Here is a 9,550-nt window from a genome sequence, read left to right as displayed (position 1 = left end):
AAATAAAATAAAAATCAGGTGAATGGTTAATTCCAAAAGTGAAGGGGTTGTGAAAATCAAAAGAGAGATACAGGGTTTCTGGAATGTTGGCAAAGTTTTTTGTTTTGTTTTGTTTGTTTGTTTGTTTGTTTTTGAGACTGAATTTCTCTCTTGTTGCCCAGGCTGGAGTGCAATGGTGCGATCTCGGCTCACCGCAACCTCTGCCTCCTGGGTTCAGGCGATTCTCCTGCCTCAGCCTCCCGAGTAGCTGGGATTACAGGCATGCACCACCACCCCAGCTAATTTTGTATTTTTAGTAGAGACAGGGTTTCTCCATGTTGGTCAGGCGGGTCTTGAACTCCTGACCTCAGGTGATCCGCCTGCCTCAGCCTCCTAAAGTGCTGGGATTACAAGCGTGAGCCACTGCGCCCGGTCGGCAACGTTTTCTTATCCTTAGTGGTGATTATATGGATTATATAGTAGTGAATATATGGATTCATTTTATAAGTATTTATTCAAATCTACATATATATCTTATAAACTTTCTGCATGTATGTTATGCCTCACAGTTTTGAAATGTTTAATTAGTAAACAGTAGAAAATTGATATAATAATCATAAGCATACATGCATCCACAATACAATCTTCAACTATATCAAATAAATAGGAAAAAATACATAAATCAACAACTGTAGTTGGAAATGTTTTAACATGCATCTCTAAGAACTGTAGATCACATAGACCTGAAAATAGTATGGATAAGAATGAGCTAAAAAACAATTTTAAAAATATGTAGATCCAAAATAATCAGGGATTCTTTTTGAAAATACATGTAACACTTACAACAATAGACCATGCATTAGGCCATAAAGGAAGCATCAATAAATTTCAAAGATCCAATCCCATTCAGACAATGTTCTCCTACTACAATGCATCTTGGAATTAACAGTTGTAAAAATGATAGCTAAAATAAAATCCCACTTGTTTGGAAACTAAATCACATATTACTAGACCAGACTCTGCTTAAAAAATACTTAGAAGTGAATGAAACACTACATGACAGAATTTGTGTACTACAACAAAGCAGTACGTAAAGGCAAACTTAAGAGTTTTAAATACACTAATGATTAAGAAAGATTAAAATCAAATAAGCTGCCACAGGAGATACAACCTCACACTCTTCAGGATAGCTACTATCAATGACACACACACACACAGGGAGAGAGACAGAATGAATGTTAGTGAAGATGTGGAGAAATTGAAGCCCTTCTGAACTATTTGTAGGAATGTAAAATGATATAGCTGCTATGGGAAACCGTATGGCAGTTACTTAAATAACTAAAAATAGAATTACCATATAATCCAGCAATCCCACTTCTGGTATATATCCAAAAGAATTGAAAGTAGAAACTAGGCTGGGTGCGATGGCTTATGCCTGTAATCCCAGCATTTTGGGAAGCTGAGGTGGGCGGATCATGAGGTCAGAAGTTCGAGACCAGCCTGGCCAACATGGTGAAACCCTGTCTCTACTAAAATACAAAAATTAGCTGGGTTTGGTGTCACGCGCCTGTAATCCCAGCTACTCAGGAGGCTGAGGCAGGAGAATTGCTTGAACCCAGAAGGTGGAGGTTGCAGTGAGCCAAGATCACAGCAATGTACTCCAGCCTGGGGGAGAAAGCAAGACTCCTTCTCAAAAAAAAAAAAAAAAAAAAAAAAGAAAGAAAACAGAAACTCAGACAGATATTTGTACACTTATGTTCTTAGCAGCATTGTTCCTAATAGTCAAAAGGTCAAAACAACCCAAATGTCCATTGATGGACAATGGCTAAACAAAATATTCCATTTTCGTAATATTCCACTGTAGTATTCACATACAATAGAATATTATTTATCCTTTCTAAAAAGGAATAAAATTGTGGTACATAATACAATATGGATTAACCTTAATAACATTGTGCTGGCCGGGCGTGATGTCTCACGCCTGTAATCCCAACACTTTGGGAGGCTAAGGCGAGCAGATCACCTGAGGTCAGGAGTTCGAGACCAGCCTGGTCAGCATGGTGAAACCCCATCTCTACTAAAAATACAAAAATTAGCCAGGTGTGGTGGTAGGTGCCTGTAATCCCAGCTACTTGGGAGGCTGAGGCAGGAGAATCACTTGAACCTGGGAGGCAGAGGTTGCAGTGAGCCGAGATCATGCCACTGCACTCCAGTCTGGGCGACAGAATGAGACTTCCTCTAAAAAAAAAAGGAACATTGTGCTAAGTGAAATAAACGAGTCACAAAAAGACAAATACTGTATGATTCCACTTCTATTAGATACCTAGTCAAATTTATAGAGACTGAGGGCAGAATGGCAGTTTCCAGGGATTAGGGATGAAGGGAGATGGAGAGTTATTAGTGAGTGGGTATAGAGTTTCAATTTTGAAAGATGAAGAGTTCTGGAGATGGATAGTGGTGACGGTGACGGTTCCATAATAGTGTGAATGTACCTACCACCACTGAACTGAACACTTCAAAATGGTTCATATGGGCTGGGACGGTGGCTCACACCTGTAATCCCAGCTCTTAGGGAGGCAGAGGTGGGAAGATAGCTTGAGCCCAGGAGTTCGGGATCTGCCTGGGCAATATAGTGAGACCCCATTCTCCATAAAAAGGGAAAAAAAAGACAAAAACAAGATATAAAATGGTTCATATGCCAAATTTTATGTTCTGTGTGTTTTACCACAATTAAAATTTTTTATGGAAAACAAAAACAAATGTTCTGGCTTCCAGATTCCTATAGAATAATGCCAGTTACCTAAATTTGAATCTCTTCACATATCCTATAAACAAACAAAACTAAGGAGAACAAATAAAACCATCCATGGCTACAATATAATTTACAGGCAGAGAAAATTATAAACCCCATTTTATATAAAAGCAGGTATATACATCCAAAACCAGCAGATCCAGTTACAGAGCCATGCTCTAGAAGAGAAGCCAAGATGGGACAGAAAGGCTAAACCACCACCAGAAAAAGAGAGTCCCATCTTGAGTGGAGAAATACCGACAATATGTCTGAGATCTGGTAGATGCAAGAACTGAGATGTATTTTAAAAGGGGGTGAAATTGTTTGAGACTGGAAATGGCAATGTTGCAAAGGCAGGAGGAAAGAGGTGACTTGAGGGGGAGGTACCCCTTCAGGGCTTCATGGTGAAGAGAAAGGAAGCAAGCAGTGAATAACAGTACCAGGCTGGGCACAGTGGCTCACTCCTGTAAACCCAACATCATGGGAGGCCGAGGTGGGCGGATCTTGAGCTCAGGAATTTGAGACCAGCCTGGGCAACATGGCGAGACCCCCATCTCTACAAAAAAATTAAAAAAATAAATAAATAAATAAATAAATAAAATAATAAAATAAAATAGAATAGAATAGAATAAAATAGAATAAAATAAAAAGCTGAGTGAGGTAGTGCACACCTGTGATCCCAGCTACTCTGGAGGAGGCTGAGGCAGGAGGATCGCTTGAGCCCAGGAGGGAGGGGTTGCAAAGCTAAGATGGTGCCACTGCACCCCAGCCTGGGAGACAGAGACAGACCCTGTCTCAAAAAGAAAAAGAAAATTAATAGTCTCACTGATATAAAAGAAAATCACAAAATCACAAGATATCAGCCTGTGCTCCACTCTCCAAAAAAGGGCTTCCTATTTGAGGGAAAAATCCATTTTGTTCTACCAACAAAAGAGGGCACTCCAGTCAGGCACAGTGGCTCATGTCTAATTCCAGCACTTTGGGAGGCCAAGGTGGGTGGATCACCTGAGGTCAAGAGTTCGAAACCAGCCTGGCCAACACGGTGAAACCCCGCCTCTACTAAAAATACAGAATTAGCCGGGCATGGTGGCGCATGCCTGTAATCCCACCTATTTGGGAAGCTGAGGCAGGAGAGTCGCTTGAACTGGGGATGCGGAGGTTGCACTGAGCCGAGATCGCGCCATTGCACTCCAGCCTGGGCAACAAGAGCGAAACTCTGTTTCAAAACAAAAACAAAAACAAAACGAAAACAAAAATAACAGGGCGCTCTTCAAGTAAGAAAGCTGGTAAGGCACCCAAACTACTGCCTCATTTGTAATTGCTGAAACTGGAAAATAAAACATTTCAAAATGCACAGAAAATTGCAGACATAGTATATAGAAAAATGTTAAGTGAAAATCAATATTTTTTTGAAAACTAACCATGAAACCAGAAAACTGAAACACAGTACTCCAGCCTAAATTAGATAACCTTAAGCAATCATCTGGTAACATGAAAAAAATGCCATGAATCAGAAAAATAACTCAGAACAGAAATGGACAAAGAACAAAATAACTAAGCAGTTTGTAAAAAAGCAGGAGAAATGGAAGAAAAAAAAATCTCTGAAAAGAAAACTAAATCATAAGGAAAGCTTTTCCAAAGAGGAAAAACTTTTACTTAAAATATAATAACTGGTATCGAGGAAAGGTATTAAAACAGCCAATAAAATAAAAATAAAATCAAGAAAGCAATTCAAAGGATCAGAGAGAAAGTGGTATAGAAGCAAAGATCCAACATACATTGCAGTCCCTGAAGAAGAATAAAATAATGGAACCGATGTAAATCTTCAAAACTATAATAAAAGAAAACTTGGGTCTACACATTGAAAGGAAACCTAGGAAAATTTATATGGAATGATCAAGTCTAAGGTATTTCTTAGAACATCCATTAGATTTGAAAGAAAAAATCCTGTGGGCCTCAGTAAAAAAGGGCGAGAAGATACAAGTATACAGGTAACTGTTAGAACAAACACATGAACATACTGAACACTGAAAAAACTTTAAAAGTTGAGTTTGGTTGTTCTTGGTTTTTAAGCATTTCCTTACTTTCCAGCTCTACGAGATGCTCCACGTCCATATCTATATTTCCTGCCCAGTACTAAAATCAGCCATTTCTCCAAGGAGCCCTGTTTCCTTTTACCATGGAAAGGGAGCTGAACTTCAGCAGTGAAAAGGACTGGGGAGCGCCCGCGGGTCTCGAACCACCCAGAGAGGTAAAAAGGACCGGAGAGCGCCCGCGGGTCTCGAACAACCCAGAGAGGTTGTTGTTTCAATCATAGAATTGTCGAAGTAACCGCTGAGCTAAAGCCAGCCCGGAGGTCGCTTCCGGATTATATTTTCTTGACTGGTGAGAAAGACCTACGTCACAAAGAGTGAGTCAAAACAAGAGTGCTTCAGCATGACTCAGCGTCCAGGACTGTCCAACACGCCCCCGACCTCCAGACAGTTGAGGAGTTGTCCATCTGGGGACAAACAGCAGTGACAAGGACGTAGCCTTTCCTAATCCCTGGAGAGCTCTTCCGCAGTTGTGTCCTCGGCTTACTGTCTCCTTCTCAGCAGTCACCTGGTCCACAACTCTCGAAACGCCCCCACCTCCTTCCTTCCAGCCTTTGCGCTCCCAAAACAACCACGCAGGGTCACTTTGTGATCAAATCAACTTTTACAACTAGTGCTTGGGCCAGGGGAGTGGAGTCTTTACGAGGTGTAAATTGTATTTCAGACCTTATCTTAGAACTTCACTGCTAAACTAGACATTCCAACCCGGCCGGGCGCGGTGGCTCACGCCTGTAATCCCAGCACTTTAGGAGGCAGAGGTGGGCGGATCATGAGGTCAGGAGATCGAGACCATCCTGGCTAACACAGTGAAACCCTGTCTCTACAAAAAATACAAAAAATTAGCCGGGCGTGGTGGCGGGCGCCTGTAGTCTCAGCTACTCGGGATCCTGAGGATCAGGGATCCTGAGGCAGGAGAATGGCGTGCACCCTGCCCAGGTGAAACTTCCTGTTACTCTTTTTAATTTTTTTTAGAAACAGAATCTCCCTCTGTCACCCAGGCTGCAGTGCACTGGGTCCATCTAGGCTCAACCCATACGCCCCTCTTAGCCTCGCGAGTAGCTAGGACGACAGGCACAGGCCACTATGCCCAACTGATTTTTTTTTTTTTTTTGAGATGGAGTCTCGCTCTGTTGCCCAGGCTGGAGTGCAGTGGCACGATCTCGGCTCTCTGCAACTTCCGCCTCCCGGGTTCCAGCGATTTCCGGCTAATTTTTGTATTTTTAATAGAGACAGCGTTTCACCATGCTGGCCAGGCTGGTCTCAAACTCCTGAGCTCAAGTGACGCGCCCGCCTCGGCCTCCCAAAGTGCTAGGATTACAGGCGTGAGCCACCGCGTCTGGCTCTTTTCTTTTCTTTTCTTTTCTTTCTTCTTTTTTTTTGAGACGGAGTCTCGCTCTGTCGCCAGGCTGGAAAGCAGCGGCAGGATCTCGGCTCACTGCAACCTCCGCCTCCCAGGTTCAAGCGATTCTCCTGCTTCAGCCTCCCGTGCACCACCACGTTCAGCTAATTTTTGTCTGTTTAGTACAGACGGGGTTTCACCATGTTGGCCAGGATACTCTCGGTCTCTTGACCTCATGACCCACCTGCCTCAGTCTCCCAAAGTACTGGGATTACAGGCCTGAGCCACAGCACCTGGCCAAAATTTTTTTTCCTTTTTCTTTTTCTTTTTTGAGATGGAGTCTTCACTCTGTCGCCCAGGCTGGATTGCAGTGGCACTACCTCCGCTCACTGCAGTCCGCCTCCCGGGTTCAGGGGATTCTCGTGTCTCAGCCTCCCAAGTAGCTGGGACTACAGGCATGCGCCACCACACCTGGCTAATTTTTATATTTTTTAGTAGAGAAGAGGTTTCACCAAGTTGGCCAGGCTGGTCTCAAACTCCTGACCTCAAGTGATCCGCTGCCCTCAGCCTCTCAAGGGTTGGGGATTACAGGTGTGAGCCACCATGCCGGGCCTTTTTTATTTTTTATTTTCTGTAGAGACAGGATCTTGCTATGCTGCCCAGTTGACCTGGAACTGGCCTCGAGATCCTTCCGCCTTGGCCACCCAAAGCACTAGGATTACCCCTGTGAGCCTCCATGCCTGGCCTAAAAATTATTTCCATTTTTAATACTACAGGAACATCTATTCCTTTTATGTACACTGTAAACAGCTAACCTTTCTTCCCTAAATTCCTACTTTTCTCCAATTAACTACTGTTTATATTTCAGTATCCTTCCAGTCCTTTTCCTCAATCTGTGTATTTAACTGTACACAAAACATAATTTTTCTTGGCTTGCTGGGAATCCGGTTGTTGGATATTGTTTACCTAACAGCATGTCTTGGAGATCCTTCTAGTCACTGCATATAAATCTAATTCACTTGTATTGTAACAGCTGCATTATATTCAAGTATAAATGTATTAGTTTTAAGTTTCACTAAGATAAAGCTGCAGTAATACACATCTTGGTACATATATGTACACATACACAAGTATGTTGTTAGAATATATGCTGGATTAAAGAATCTGCACACATATTTGGAGAAAGTTATGGGGGAAATACAAGAGGCCTTGAGGGTGCCTGAAGCCACAGGATCATCTTTAATAACGATCACCTTTTGTTCCCCAGGTACTCTGAAGGGCAATTCCACCAGAATATACATTCCATGACATTTGGGACTTTGATGCATTGCCCCAGAAGATAATACCAGTACCTACAGCATGTTCACCATGTTCACTGGTCAAGTGGATATTACTCAACCAGAATGCAAACATTTCTATTGGTTTTAGAAAGACCTGAAAGAGGCTGGGCGCAGTGGCTCACGCCTGTAATCCCAGCACTTTGGGAGGCTGAGGCGGGCGGATCACGAGGTCAGGAGATCAAGACCATCCTGGCTAACATGTGAAACCTCGTCTCCACTAAAAATACAAAAAAAAATAGCCGGGCCTGGTGGCAGGCGCCTGTAATCCCAGCTACTCCGGAGGCTGAGGCAGCAGAATGGCGTGAACCAGGAAGGTGGAGCTTGCAGTGAGCCGAAATAGCGCCATTGCACTTCAGCCTGGGCAACAGAGCGACTGTCTCAAAAAGACCTGAAAGCAGCTTCTCTTTGAGATTTCTGAGTTATCTGGGATTGCTGTGGGCTCTTGAATTTCCATTCCATTTACTTTTCCAAGATGCCACCCTGAGCACCTCCAAACACTCCATGACTTAGGTCCCTTTGAGACTCAAACCACTTAACCAGTCCCAAGAGTTTAAAGATTCTTAAATTCAGAATTGCTTTTTAGATGTGACCAGAGGTAAGATCCCACTGTACCAAAAGGGGAAAGACATTCTTTGAAGCTAAATTGAACTAGACGGTTTCCTGAAGAATGAGGCCAGGGCTGGTGGCTCACACCTGTAATCCTAGCACTTGGGGAGGCTGAGGCAGGCTATCACTTGAGGTCAGGAGTTCAAGACCAGCTGGCCAACACGGTGAAACGCCATCTCTTCTAAAAATACAAAAAAATTAGCCGAGGACAGTGGCAGCCACCTGTAATCCCAGCTATTCAGGACGCTAAGGCAGGAGAATCACTTGAACCTGGGAGGTGGAGGTTGCAGTGATCTGAGATCGTGCCACTGTACTCTAGCCTGAGTGACAGTGACACTCTCTCAAAAAAAAAAAAAAAAAAAAAATACTGAACCATGGAAGGAACTCACTGAAACCTCCAGCCTGCCTTGAAAGGGGTAACAAAAGACCTAGTCAACAAGACTGTCACCCAAGGGGCCTGAAGTGCACATAATCCTGCCAAGGAAAGCACGCACCAATCTGCCCCCCAATTGCCCAATACTTAGTGTATCTAAAACTTTGAGCCAGGCCTTCAGCCCATAGGTGAAGATACATTCAGTGTTCCCAGTGGCAAGATTCAGCATCAGAAATTAGACAAAGCGCATGTCTTACATTAAGGGAATTTTGTACAAAAGTCCAAAGGGAGGTGTATGGTGCTTTGTGGTTCAGATACTACAGAAAGGTGAGGAGCTTAATGGGGCAGAGAATGAAAACCAGCTATATGGTGGCAGCCTTGCTATCCCAGATCCATTTACAGATCCATTTTTTCAGAGTACAGAACCAGCAAATTACAGGTTTCATCTGCTTGAAGTTAATGTGACTGTAGTTCTTCGTGTACGTATGGCTATTTTTTTTCCTCTGCATCCCCTTGACTTGGCATAGTACTTGATCCAGTGGATATCTCAAAGTTTTCTGAGTTTCTGTTCTGAGTTTACCAGTCTGTGCCATCTAATTCTCAAATTAGACCAAGGTAGGGAAGACAGCTAGCTGCTTCTCAGTGGTTTTCAATGTGGGTAGGGAGGGATTTTGCCTTTCTCAGGGGCATAGACATTTTTAGTTGTCACAATTGTGGAAGAGGGTGCTACTGGCATCTAGCAGGTAGAGGCCAGGGATGAAGTTAATCATAAGTCAAAATCAAAATAATAAACATCCTACAATGCACAGCATTGGTTTCTACAACAAATGATAATCGGGCCCAAAATCTCAACAGTGCCAAGATTAAGTAATCCTGTGTCTAGCAGACAGTAAGAAAAACCCTAAGGGCCAGGTGCAGTGGCTCACGCCTGTAATCCCAACACTTTGGGAGGCCGAGGCAGGTGGATCACCTGAGGTCAGGAGTTCCAGACTAGCCTAGCCAACATGGTGAAACCCCATCTCTACTAAA

The sequence above is a fragment of the Hylobates moloch genome, unplaced genomic scaffold (genome assembly GCF_009828535.3).
Source record: "Hylobates moloch isolate HMO894 unplaced genomic scaffold, HMol_V3 SCAFFOLD_6, whole genome shotgun sequence".
NCBI lineage: Eukaryota > Metazoa > Chordata > Mammalia > Primates > Hylobatidae > Hylobates > Hylobates moloch.
Note: the sequence above shows the minus strand (reverse complement) of the source record.